We start from the raw sequence: 13,937 nt of genomic DNA, 5'->3' as shown, positions 1-13,937 counted from the left end.
TAGAAATTATACTATTGAAAACTTCTTTCGAATATGAATTCAAAGGTATATTTTTATCATGTGTAAGTCATATTTGGTTGATCTAATATTATGGTCAACGTTAGATTTTGGGATGGATACACACCTTATTCTAGAAGATGGGACAACAAAAGATGATTGTGGCCGGTTCTAGAGTGTGCGCATGTGGTGCGCGTAGAATGTCTGCTAGACCGGTTGGTACTCTCAGCTTGCCGACGGACGGCTTGGTGAGGCCACCGGGTTCAATGACGGAGCCAGGGGCGAGGGGGAGCCATGCCCCAAATGCAAACATACCCCTAAAATGTGTGTCTCCTCCCTTAATTTTTTTTTGCAAAGATAACCTTCTAATTTCATGGGGAAAAAAAATTCAAACATAATCCTAAAACGCGTGTCTCCCCCACTTGAAATATTTGCCAAGATACCGACTGAATTAAATGGTGTGTGTTGATGCGAGGTCACGACACATTATCAAGCTTGCATGTGTAGTCACAGTGGTTGCCAAGGAAGGTTGTTTTGGATTGATCTGTTTATTTGTTTTGTCAGGTCTTGTTAAATAATACATTAAAAATGGTTTTGTGCATCGCTTGGTAAACAGGCCAGGGGTACCGCATCAGGTCTCCATTTGGATGTTGCTTTATAATCTAAAGCGGGGAAAACACTTTTTCATAAACAGGCCAGGGGTACTCCTCCTTTTCGAAAAAAATAACATCTTATTAATGGAAGGAGGAAGCATACTTTTTTCTTATCATTACTGGTGCACATAGATAGGTTAACTAATATATTAGCATGGTTTTCTTAAAATCATATTGCAATTTCCTATATGATGAACCGCCGTATGTAATTTGTAAACGTTATGATAGACAAACTAAAACATATGAATAGCCATGTTGAGCACAGCAATCACGGAAGTAAATAAAATAATTGCATTACCTCCTTGAACAATACACAAACAGAGTGATGAGGTGAGAAGTGCCTGATCTCCGATATCTGGTACGGATGGCCTGTGCACAAACTTGCGATTTCAAACTGCTGTGTGGACACGATGATCCGGCTGCCATTATCTGTGTCTGGTAGGTATGCCCTGGCGGCGTCCCAGTCAACCATGGTGGACAGGCCCTCCAGGACGACGAGATACCTATGCTCACTGACTTGCCGCATGAACTCGTCGGCGAGGTCATGTTCTTCAGTCACTGCCGCCGTCTTCATCCTCTTCAGAACATCTGCACCAACTATTGGTTGTTGCTCTTGACGTGACTTGGCATGCAACTGGGCCAAGAAGCTACGGATGAGCTCGTGAGGATTAAAAGGATGGATAATCTTTACCCAGGCACGCCATGTGAAGTTTTGACTGGTCTCACGGTCGACATAGGCCTTCCTGACGATGGATGTCATCCCAAGATCACTGCCAGTTCCCCACAAGGAGATGACCTGAAGGTCAGGGTCTGGACAATTGATCAGCTCGGTGAGGGTGCATAAACCACGCTGCTTCCTGGCAGCAGCCTTAGCCTCGACAAGCATGTCAAACTCAGCTGCGTCTGCACCAGCGGTTACCGGTGCAACGACCGGCTTGGGCTTGGAGGACCCAGATCCAGAGCCAGAGTCGCTGCTGATGAGGTTATAGCGCATATTCCTCTGGCTCACGTCCTCCACCCTCGCCTTGAGCTCCTTTATGTTGTCGACGGCCTGATCCAGGGGTAGCGGCGGCGCCATGCATGACGGCACCACACGCCACCACCAGGCCGGCTTGTTGTCCAGATGGACAACGAACTCGATGCAGTCTTCCACATCGAAGGCCAGGTCCCGGAGCTGCCTCACCCAGGTGTTCACCACGGCGTTCTTGGCGCGCTCCTCGTCAGTGATGTTGAGGAAGCACTGCATCATTTGAAACTCTCCGCTGATGAAAACCAGGTCGCGCTGCACGGTCTGCTTGAGCTTGGCCTCCTCGTCGATGGCCGACTTGGCCCTCACCAGCGTCCCTTCCACCACCGTCTTGGCCACCCCAAGAACGAGATCACCCATTACTTCGATGGGGCTCTCTCAGATACTCACCCGTGTCTTAGAACATCTCCAGCCGCGACCCAGAAAGGCCTTCCTAGGCATTTTTTCTCCGCCGGCACCGAAAAATCGGCCCAGTCGCGTCCCCAGGAGGCCGATTTTCGCCTGCCTCGGCCGAAAACAGCACCGGCGGACCCAGGCCGAACCCGGCACGCTGGGGGGCGCCCGGGGGCGCCGGGGCGAACTATTTTGGCGCGAAACAATCGCGGGCCCGCCGCGTCAGCGACACGGCTCTTTTCGTGCCCCTTCGTCGTCCTCATCGCCTCGTTTCCCGCGGCGAATCAATGCCAAAGCTGCCGCGCCGCCGCGCCGGTCAGCCCGCGCCATTGATGCCTCACAGGCGGCGCAGTGAAGGCCGGATGACGCGCGTCCCTCGCCCTCCCTCGCACGCCATGCGTACACACGGCGGACACGCGTACGGGCGGCGCCTCGGCCTATATAAGACGCGCACCGGCGTGCTCGGCGATCACACTCTCTCGCCGTCGTCGTTCCTCCCTCTCCTCTCTCTCGCCGTCTCCAGTTCATCACCCATGGCCGAGCGCTTCCCAGGTGACGGCGCGGCGGCGAACGGCTTCGGCCGCCGCCATCTTCACGAGGACGAGGCTCGCCTCCTTTACGAGGCCGAGTATCCGGTCCCGCCGGACATGCGGGTGCCCGGCGCGTGGAGGATCAGCGCCGGCGGCGTGCCGGTGCCCCCGGTACCCACCGGCGCGGCGCGGCGTGCGGAGATCGCACGCATCCGCTCGAACCTGCCGCGGGCGGCGAGGAAGGGGCCACGGTACGTCCCCGACAGCCCGCTCTGGGAGTCTTACTTCCGCCGCCGTCACGCCCAGCAGCTCGAGGCCACCAACGGCGTAGAGCCCTCCGGCAGGCTCAACTCCACCGGCCGGCGTCGGGGGTGGGGCGTGCCCGGGCGCACGTTGGAGGCCGTCCTCGAGTACATCAAGGGCGGCAACACGCCGCGCCTCGAGTACCCCGCTCCCCCTTCCTTCTCACGCCGCCGGGGAAGCTCCTGGACCCCGAGGCGCATGGAGACCGGGGGGTCCTCCTCCTCGTCCGGCGGCTCGCCCTGCCTCCGCCCCGTCAAGCCGGAGCCCCAGGGCACGCCGGTCAGCGCACGCACCCGCAGCTCCGGCGTCCGCATCGGCGCCAACGCCTCCCCACCCACCGGCCGCTTCGTCCTCGTCGAGCCCAAGCAGGAGCCCGGCCTCCCCGCGGAGTACAAGGAGATAGCCCGGCGCGGCTTCTCCGACGAGGACGCCCTGCGGTGGGCGCGTGAAGACTACCTCCGCGACGAGATGGTCCGGCAGCGCCGGGCCCTGGAGGAGATCGCCGCCCGCAAGCGTGGGCGCGAGGACGAGCACGGCGTCGTGGTCCTCGACAGCGACGACGACGACAACGACGACGCCCCCGGACCGTCCAACCCGCCGCGCCAATCGGGGGAGGGATGCAGCAGGGACGGCGGAGGCGCAGGCGGGGGCGACGACGACGACGACGACGACGGCGGTGACTACACGCGGTTCTACAGCCTCCTCGACATGTAAAACCGCGTGGGCGGGCGGCGAGGGAGACGGCGGGGTAGCCCGCGAAAGTTTTTTTCTTTTTTTTTGTAAAATATGTTTAAGTTTGAACGAACTCGCGAATGTTTGCGTTAAATTTGAGTCATGTTTGCGCCGTTTTTGACTTTTTTAACTAACCGTGGGCGCCGCGACTGAGGGGCATCACGCCCCCAGTACGCGGTTGAGCGCCGGCGCGCCCCCAGGGAACAATTTTTTGCCCGTCCTGAGGGTGGCCAACGGCTGGAGATGCCCTTACAATCGGTCTAGCAAGTGATGATGATTGCTCGTTAGAGTTGCGTGCCGATCGAGTGGAGATGTGACTATAGACTTAGAGGGGGGCGACAGGGCTGGCCAGGTCAGGTCAATGATCATCGTGAACACCTACCAATCAATGTGGTACTGTACTATTTTAACTGATCCTCATCAATCTATTTACTCCTATTCTACAAATTAATTTGCTGTCATCCAGCTGCCACTGCCAGCGCGATCGAGAGTAAATATAAATATAGCAATCGTGTTCCACAACCCCATTAATTAAACCAATCCATCTCCGAGTAAAACGGAGCAAACTGCGTTGGGTTGCCATCCATGTCAACCACCAACGCCAGTTGGATGTGTATGAATATGAAATACAAACAACCTAAGGTATGACTAACAGCCTACTGATTAGGTCGTGCGTCGAATCATCACAACATATATATTCTAGTAATTGCCCAGTCCTGCATCCTGGCCTTTGCCCTTTGGACCGTGGAAAAGGCGCACAAATAGTAACTTTATGGCTTCGATTATGATCAAATGTTGTCGGTGCTTGCAAATCTTGGTGGCCAAATAACATTCTAGGAGCTCCGTATATACAGAATAAAACCATTCGTGCCCAAACTTGTGTGTACTGTTGAGCAGAACTTTTTTTTGAGTGAAGTGCATCCTAGGTCCTCGAACTATTTCGATTGTGTCACGCAGGTCCACAAACTAAGAAAAGTGTCATCTAGGTCCTCGAAAATTCTTGAAGTGTAATAAGTGTGTATATATGTGACACCTCAAATAGTTCAAGGACCTATGTGACACATTTGAAATAGTTTGAGGACCAGGATAACACACATAATACACTCTGAGGACCTGGATGATGATTTTCATAGTTCGAGGACCTACGTGACACCTCTGAAATAGTTTGAGGACCTATGATGCACTTCACTAATTTTTTTTCTCTGGAGCTCGTCAGATGTCATATGGGCACCGAAATTTGCAAGCACCTAACACATTTATTCCTAATCCATTCCACAAACATCAGGGCTTTTTTCTATTTATTTTGATTTTACTATTCATGGGGTGCCATGGAGCCTAGGCTCCATCACAACTTTCCTTTTCGTCCAGGATGGCTCCGCTCCGGCATATCATTTCTCTTGGCTTGGATGTACGCCGACCACTCTGGAACTAGAAGTAGGCTGAAGCTAGACTTGTCCATGTGGATATACAAACCTCCAAAACTTGTGTATCCTGAAATGCATATAGCATTATGACCAAAAAAGGCTCCTCGGTCCGGGCTCCGGCCGTGACCTAGGAGTGGACGGCGCGCGTGGTTGGGCCGGCTCTCGGCTCTGGATGTGAGCGCGGGGCGCAAATCCTTGGCCGGGCGCGGCGGTGACTGCGCGCGGCGGGCGCAGTGGCTGGTGGGGCACGACGGGCGCAGCATCTCCGGAGCTTGAGGTGTGCTGCGGTGCAGGGCCTGCTGGTCTACCATGCTGATTCGCTGGAGCTGCTCCGATCTGGATCTGGCCTTGGTGGTTCTGATCTTGCTGCTGCTCCTTGCGATGCGATGGTTGCTGCGGTGGTGGTGGTCACTATGGTGTTGCGGTGGTGGACGGCGGCTACGGCCAGGGGGTGGTGCGTGCCTGGGCGCGGTGGATCGTGGGATCCCGTGGCTAGGGTGAGGTCAGCCTCAGCAGGGGTGGTGATTGGTGGGCGGCGGTCGGTGGGGGTGGTGCTCTCCGGGAGAAATTCTTGCTCCGGTCTTCATCGGAGCCGGCGACGGCGGCGCCCGCAGGTGTCGTGATCTTTCTTGGAAGTGTCGCCGTGGAGGTGCTCCTCCCCACGGCTTTGGCTCCGGAGGGAAACCTCAGATCCGCTGGATCGGGCGATGGAGGCGTCTTCGCGTCTTTCTCCTCCTTGGGGGCATCGTCTCGGAGCCGGCTACGACCGAGAGACTAGTGGATTGCGGCATCTTCGCCGTGGATGGTGGCATCTTCGCCGCGTGGTTTGCTGAGGCGGGGCGCTGCTTTCTGGTTGGCAATGATGATGGCGTCGAGAGGAGCTCGGGTCGCGGCTTGGACTTCGGTAGTCGGTTCTTCCCGGCGTGTCCGAGGTGCTCTTCCGGTTTGCGGAGGGCACGGTCGGCGCAAGTCCTGCATATCTTCCTTGTGAGGCTCGCCGTCAAAGTCGGAGCTGTCGGTTGCTTGCGCGTGTGGCCATTTGGTGGCATGTGCCGTCGGGGTTGTGTCCCATGTCGATGGCTAGGATGGCCGGTGGTGCCCATGTCATGTGGGTTGGGTTGTATCGGTTTTAGCCTAGTTTTCCGTCAATTAACCGGACAATTCTCTTCTTCTTAACCAATGAAAATGGCAAATATTTTGCCTCGTTTCAAAAAAAAAGGCCAAACATTGATCTTGCCAACAGGATGTAGGGATTTTTTTTTTCAAAACACGCAAAAGCTTTGCACATGGATGTATTAGAAGGAATGTACAATAGTAGTGTGCGCCTCAGGCAGCCAAAACAACAGCTAGTGCTAGAGGTTGGGCAGTCCTATACCATGAGCCAATACAACGCCACAAAAATACATGGCGTCGCTATCTTCAAATCTCTCTGAACCCTTTTGCACCCTCCTTGATCCAACGGTCTCCCTCCGTCTCAATGCTTGAGCAAACAGCCGGCACGCGGTGCTTGGTGATGCATGAAAGTTGGAACACACGGGCACTGTGCTCAAGCCAAAGAGCATGCACACCACGAGGAGAACTAGGGTGTCAAAGACCCGATGAGATCACTTTGTCACTAGCAGGCGGGCATATGGCCACCCCCCGACCAGCTCCGGCAGGTCCGCGAGCAGTGTGCGAGGCAGCGTTTCCCCACCACGGATGCCCAGACGGCCAGGGTGTAGCAGCATTCCATGGCGATATGATCCGACCTCTCCAATGCCGACCCCTAGGGAGGACAAGATCCGTGGTTCCTGAGGCCATGACGACGTCTTCCTCAGGTCCATAACTGGTGTGGATGGCGAGCAAAATGTGCACCTTGCATTTTCTGGCAGCCCAAGTCTTCTGAATTACCTTTCCGCATGGGAAGCGTTCAAAGATGTGGAAAAGAAGGCCTTCTACGCTGAAGACGTCGAGTATTTGCCAGAGGGCGTCCACTTCCTGGTGTGTTGGTCTTCCGTGTCGCCGGCAAGGGTGGTGCCACGCAATCATTTTCCTAGGTCAAGAGCTTCGGCGATCACCGGTACCATGAGGTGTGAGTACACTATTAATGTCCCGGGTTCATCTAAGATGGACATCTACTCTACACATTCAGAAACCTATTGCTAACATGTCATCTAGACTGGGACATACAGTCCCTGGTAAATGTATACAAATACAAACCATGTCAAAATTATCTAAAAACCTATATTGATTAAATCGCGAGTCCATTCAGAACATTAACAAACCGAAGGATGACTCCATCTCGATTATATATACGCGCCGAGAGCCACAATCCTCTAGCTTGACTAAACACCCGTTAGTTTGGATCACCCCATGTAAACATTAGTCAATCACGAAATAGGTTTTTGTCTTGCTTTATAGATAATAAAGAAGTAACAAAGTTTATAATAAGAATAACAAGTTATCTAAGTACGAAGAAACTAAGTACTGTAGTAATATTTTTTTTTGAGTAGTAATAAATTTGTTGGGGCAGCGACATAATAAACATGCCCAAAGGCCAAAACAGCGGGGAATTTTGGAACCGAACCGATGGGAAAGGAGTGATCCTTTGAGCACGTCGAGCGGGTTGACCTTATCGGCCTCAAAGCGTGAGTCTAATGGAGGCGTCATGGAGTTGCGGATCGGCCCCACCGCACACGCCGCCGCCGCACGCCTGCAGACCGTCGTCGTGGAGGAGCTTAAGGACGGCGGGGAGGCGGGAGAAGAGACAGAGGCGAAAGAAGGAGGCGGCGCGCGTGACCTCCACTTCACGGAGACGACGTCAACGGCCATCCAAAAACCTGGGCCGGCATTTTAGAGGGCCTGATAGGCTGGGCCCGCTGTTCTCAGTCTCCTCCCCCAAATCCATTGACGCCGGCGACTCTGCTAGCTCACTCCGCCGCCGCATTCCTCCCACGACAACGGAGCCGCCTGTCCAGATCACTCAATGGATTCCATCGCGCCACCGCGGAGTGCCGGATCAATTCGAGGTCACCCTCAGTTAGCGGCAGAGGAGGGGAGGTGTACTGTTTTTTCAGTCCCACATCGCCGGTTTAGTCGAATTTCCACCCCCATATAAAATGGCCTCAAAGGGGGGAGGGTTTTTTTAAAATTTCCTATACACTTAACTGAGTAAAAAAGTCCTACTAATAAGAGAGAGAAAATAAAGAAAAATAGTTGTTGCTATGAAGTTTTTTACCGGCTTCCACAAATATTACTGTAATGGCCTAGCATATTTCTGACTAGGCATACTCCAGACAGATGGATTTGACCAATGATGTTGGCTGTACAATTATTTCTTAAGAAACTTGAAGTCGTACTCAGTAGCTGAGCATGGTTTTTTGCTGTCGGGAAGTTTTTGAAGCATTCTTTTGTTTTGTTCTGTTTTTTTTAAATTATACAATACCAATGGTTACTTTAATTTTGTATGTACTTTCTGGACAAAGAGAAATTTGACTTCTAGGAAAAGGAACAAGAATATTGGAACCTGAACTTCTAGATTATTTTCAGGATATTGTACCTATCCAGTGATGTGCCTCCTCTCTGTCGTCTCCCACCTGCCAATGTCGAGCTTCCCCACAGCAACAACACGTAAGGATGGTTGGATATGTTTGCACCCCAACAGTTGTGCTTAAAATGTAAATCAGATCTTGCTGCTCAGTATATTATTCGGAAATGCCAATTAAACAACCTTATATAGAAGGGAGCTTATCTCTGTTCTATTATTGCAGTTGATAAAACATCATTTGTGAACACTATTAGAACCTGTGATACATCTTCCTGATTGAACGTTCTGTCCTTTCTTTTTTTGGTGGCTTACTGTATGTTATGCTTAAAAAGAATCTGCTACCCCCCTCCCCTCTGCTTCATTTTTTGTTTTTTGAACAGGGAAAATTCGTGCAAAGTAATTTGTTTAAATGCAGTATAAAAAAAAGCATGCAATTTGTCTTTGCTCTTTACATTTGCCAAAATTTGAGCATTTGACAAGTAGTGATAATTATGACACCTATTTTAACTATGCGCTGATATGCCTTGCTTCTGGATGCACACACTACTCTTGTTGAGATCAGTATATGATACATTTTTTTTAGGATAGTATACAATACATTTGTTATCACTCTGCTTGGAAGATAGCATATATCTTAGGCTCTTTTCAGAATCTTTATTAGTTGTCAACTTTTTTCGCGGCGTCTACTTGGCAAATGACTTAAACCACACACACTCTGAATCTTTGCAGGCTTGGACCCATGGATACAGAAGTAAAGGGTTCAGATTTTAATTAAAAAAAACGAACTGCCAGGCTAACTGACTCGTCCTGAAGAGGTATCCACATGATTTTGTCTACAATAAATAACCAAGGTCTAGAGATTAATAACATCCATCTGTACATTTCTCTCAAGGCTTGTTTTCCCAGTGTTCTGTTCATACATACTGTGAGGTGGGTAGCTGCTAGCTGATGTGTCTCTTTACCATCATTCATGTTGTTGATCATCGTAGTATGAACAATCTTTTCTTACTGTTGCTTAAATCTTATCTAATTCTATGGTTATAATTATCAACCATTTAATTTGTTTAAAGAAGCATCTTAGACAGTACCATCCATGTGCTTGATATCTTCTGTTGCCTCTATTGAGTTCTAGCCTAGAAAGACACTCCTGGCCAGTGTTGTGTCTCCACTTTCGATAACCATGTCCGGCGGTTACTTCTGTCGCGATGGATGTTCCTTCGTCGCATGGGGTGGCAAGAATCAGATGTGCTCCCCAGCTTCAAACTTTGCATCACTCTAAAGCATGTATTCTTCGTATGTTCCGTGCGTGTGCTGTGACTGTGTACTGAATGTACTGTAGTGTTGGAGATAATTCATTTGGAAAATCGTGTATACACCCAAAGGGTTTTTGTACTAGCAGTAGGCATTTTGGATGTGTGAAATTTGTGGCACTGGTGCAGCAAACAACCTGAATTTTTCGATTCAGAATCCCCTTTTCTAGATGCTGAGTGAAAGCAGAGCATCTCTCTGCTGAGCTGATTTGGTACTGATGCCCGAGGAGCTGATTCGAGGTATTGGTCTTCGTTCGATCTATACACTTTTGGATCACCTGGTGGTTCTTGATTTCTGTCCATGTGCCATGTCAAAGTCACCAGACTGGCCGAACCTAGCGCACTCTGCTGATCCTGGGGGCTGCTTTGCTGAAACAGAGACCCATATATATTCATCTGCTTTTGCTTGTTTGCTTGTGAAACAGGGAGCGCCTACTTTCAGCATTGTTTTGCATTTTTCAGTTCGTTTTATTTTGCAGGCTGGTGCATTTTCGGATGTGTGGGTTTGTGTGAGGCCGAAGAGCCAAACGTCTTCTGCAGTTCATCCAGAGTGTCCCCCGGAAACAGAGTTTAAATGGCTGAAGATTTTTTTTTTTCGAAACGGGGGGACTCACCGGCCTCTGCATCAGAGTGATGCATACGGCCCTTTTATTAACCAAATAACAAGTTCCAATAAGGTTCCAAAGTCTCGAAATGCAGAAAAAGGAAATCAAGCTCACAACCGGCTGGCTAATAGATAGATAGGTGAACTAATTGCCTATCCTATTACATGACCGCCATCCAAACCGGTTGAAGATATCCCGAGCTACCATCTCCCAGCGGATAGATCCAGTAACCAAATGCTCCCTGGCCCCCGTCGGAGTGAGTAGCGACCACGAACGGATCAGTGCCATGGCTCTGAAAATAACCTGCAAAAAATGAATACGTGATGTTCTGTTAAAGACCAAGTCATTTCTGCAATTCCAGATAGTCCACAACAAAGCACAAACTCCAACCCGAATGTGTCTCGCTAAGTCTGGCTCAATCCCATTAAGCCATGTCCCAAATAACGCGTTGACAGAATTCGGTGGAGTAATATTAAAAGCAATGTGGACCGTTCGCCAAAGGACTTTGGCCAACGGGCAATCAAGAAAGAGGTGTTTGATCGTCTCATCCCGATCACAGAAGCTACACCTAGTAGGTCCTGTCCAATTACGCTTTATCAAATTGTCCTTGGTTAAAATAACTTGTTTATGGACAAACCACATAAACACTTTTATTTTCAACGGAACTTTGACATCCCAGACATTCTTGGATGTGGGAATTGAGGTCGAATTAATAACATCAATATACATTGATTTAACTGTGAATACTCCCGACCTAGTCAGTTTCCAGCGTAATTCATCAGGTTGTTGGGAAAGCTGAACCTCCATCAGTCTCCTAACTAGACGGAGCCATTCTTCCCAACGATTGCCCGCTAGCGACCGTCTAAACTGAATATTAAGGGGGACAGATTGAAATACCGTTGCAACGAAAACCTCACGTCGTTGAACAATACGATACAAAGACGGATATTGAATGACCAAGGGTGTCTCGCCTAGCCAAGTATCCTCCCAGAAGTGTGTACTAGCGCCGTTTCCAATAACGAACTTTGTTCTATTAAACAAGGACTGTTTGACTTTTCATCAGTCCTTTCCAAAATGGCGAATCAGTCGGCCTGACTGTGACCTGGGACAAAGTTTTTGTCTGGAGGTACTTGCTGCGAAGGATCTGCGCCCATGTAGCATCAGTCTCACAAGAGAGTTTCCACAGCCACTTACTAAGAAGGCATCTATTTTTGACCTCGAGATTCTCAATACCAAGACCCCCTTGGTCATTCGGTCTACAGATGATATCCCATTTAGTAAGCCTGTATTTTCTTTTAAGTTCATCACCCTGCCAAAAGAAACGCGATCGATAGAAGTCCAGTCTTTTACTAACACCGACTGGGACCTCAAAGAACGATAAGAGAAACATAGGCATACTCGTAAGCACCGAATTAATCAAAATTAATCGGCCTCCGTAAGACAGGAGCTTACCCTTCCAGCAACTCAGTTTCTTCTCAAATCGGTCCTCGATGCATTTCCATTCTCTGTTTGTCAGCCTACGATGGTGGATTGGAATACCTAGGTACGAGAAAGGTAAATCCCCCAATTCACACCCAAACAATTGCCTATAAGCCTCTTGTTCTTCTTTGGCTCTACCAAAGCAGAACAACTCGCTCTTATGAAAGTTAATCTTTAACCCGGTCAATTGTTCAAAAAGGCATAACACCAGCTTCATATTTCTCGCCTTGGCCAAGTCATGCTCCATAAAGATGATTGTATCATCAGCGTACTGAAGGACGGATACACCTCCATCAACAAGATGAGGTACCAAGCCACCTACTTGACCATTCTCCTTAGCCCGTCCTATCAAAATTGCTAACATATCAACCACAATGTTAAACAGGATAGGGGACATCGGATCTCCTTGTCTAAGGCCTTTATGTGTCTGGAAGTAATGACCTATGTCGTCATTCACTTTAATTCCCACACTTCCTTTTTCGGTAAATGATCCAACCTGCCGACGCCAGGCTTCATCGAAACCTTTCATACGCAAAGCCTGTTGGAGGAATGGCCATTTAACCTTATCGTACGCTTTCTCGAAATCCACCTTAAAAATTACTCCGTCTAATTTTTTGGAATGAATTTCATGGAGCGTTTCATGAAGGACGACCACCCCTTCAAGGATGTTTCTGTCCGGCATGAAAGCGGTTTGCGATTGCTACACCACAGAATGCGCAATCTGTGTGAGCCTATTAGTCCCGACCTTAGTGAAGATTTTGAAACTCACATTAAGGAGGCAGATCGGCCTGAACTGCTCAATTCTCACCGCATCCGTTTTCTTAGGAAGCAATGTGATAGTTCCAAAGTTCAAATGAAATAAGTGAAGCTGTCCAGAGAACAGATCATGAAACATAGGTAACAAATCCCCCTTAATAATGTGCCAGCACTTTTTATAAAACTCGACCGGGAATCCATCCGGTCCGGGAGCCTTATTGTTTTTCATCTGTGCAATAGCATCAAACACCTCCTTCTCTGAGAAAGGCGCGACCAGAATATCATTATCGTCAGCCGAAAGTTGAGGTACATCCTCAATTCTGGACTCATCGAGGGACACACAATTATCCTCCGGAGGTCCAAATAACTGCCTATAATACTCGGTAATATATGTTTTGAGATTATCATGTCCTTTAGTGCCCTCATCTTGTTCAAGTTGAAAGATTCGCTTCTTTCTGTGCTTACCATTAGCAATCAAATGAAAGAATTGAGTATTCGCGTCCCCTTGGACCACTTTGCGGACCTTAGCCCGTAAAGCCCACTTCAACTCCTCTTCGCGAAGAAGTTCTTTCAACCTCTTTTCCGCCTCATTCTTAACCTGAAGCTCAGCTGGCAGCAAAATCATGGATTCGGCTTTTATGTCCAGGTCCTGAATAAGAGAAAGGAGCCTATCCTTTTCAATCTTATACAACCCACTGAGGTGCTTAGCCCAACCCCGTAAGAAACTTCTCAAATGCCTAATCTTATTCTGCCAACGCTCGACCGCAGTCCTACCTCCTGCACCCCTAGCCCACTCTCTGGCAATTAGGTCCAAGAACCCCTCGCGTTCGAACCAGGCCATCTCGAAAGAAAAGGTGTTTTTGTTTCCCATGTGGTTCGGCTCCCCTGAGTCCACGAATAGAGGTGTGTGATCGGATACTCCTCGCGAAAGAGCTTGTACTGTAACAAGAGGAAACTTCTATTCCCACTCCACACTCGTGAGAACTCGATCGAGTTTTTTGTAAGTCGGGTTTGGCATAGCATTAGCCCAGGTGAATTTTCTACCCGAAAGCTTAATCTCCCTCAGATCCAAGCTTTCGATAATGGTATTGAACATAAACAACCACCTGCCATCAAAGTTATCATTATTCTTCTCCTCTCTCCTCCTAATGATATTGAAATCACCCCCAACCAAAATTGGAAGCTGCTCAGACCCACAAATC

General features: G+C 49.4%; 1 pseudogene; it reads right to left on the bottom strand.

Moving 5' to 3' along the window:
- The window catches only part of LOC125541519 (disease resistance protein Pik-2-like), an 80,254-nt pseudogene extending 78,217 nt beyond the window's left edge, over nt 1-2,037 (bottom strand).
- Nucleotides 2,038-13,937: the final 11,900 nt, after the last annotated feature.

Source organism: Triticum urartu, chromosome 6A (genome assembly GCF_056163025.1).
Source record: "Triticum urartu cultivar PI428250 chromosome 6A, HENAU_Tu73, whole genome shotgun sequence".
Lineage (NCBI taxonomy): Eukaryota > Viridiplantae > Streptophyta > Magnoliopsida > Poales > Poaceae > Triticum > Triticum urartu.
Note: the sequence above shows the minus strand (reverse complement) of the source record. Positions and strands in the feature narration are given on the sequence as shown.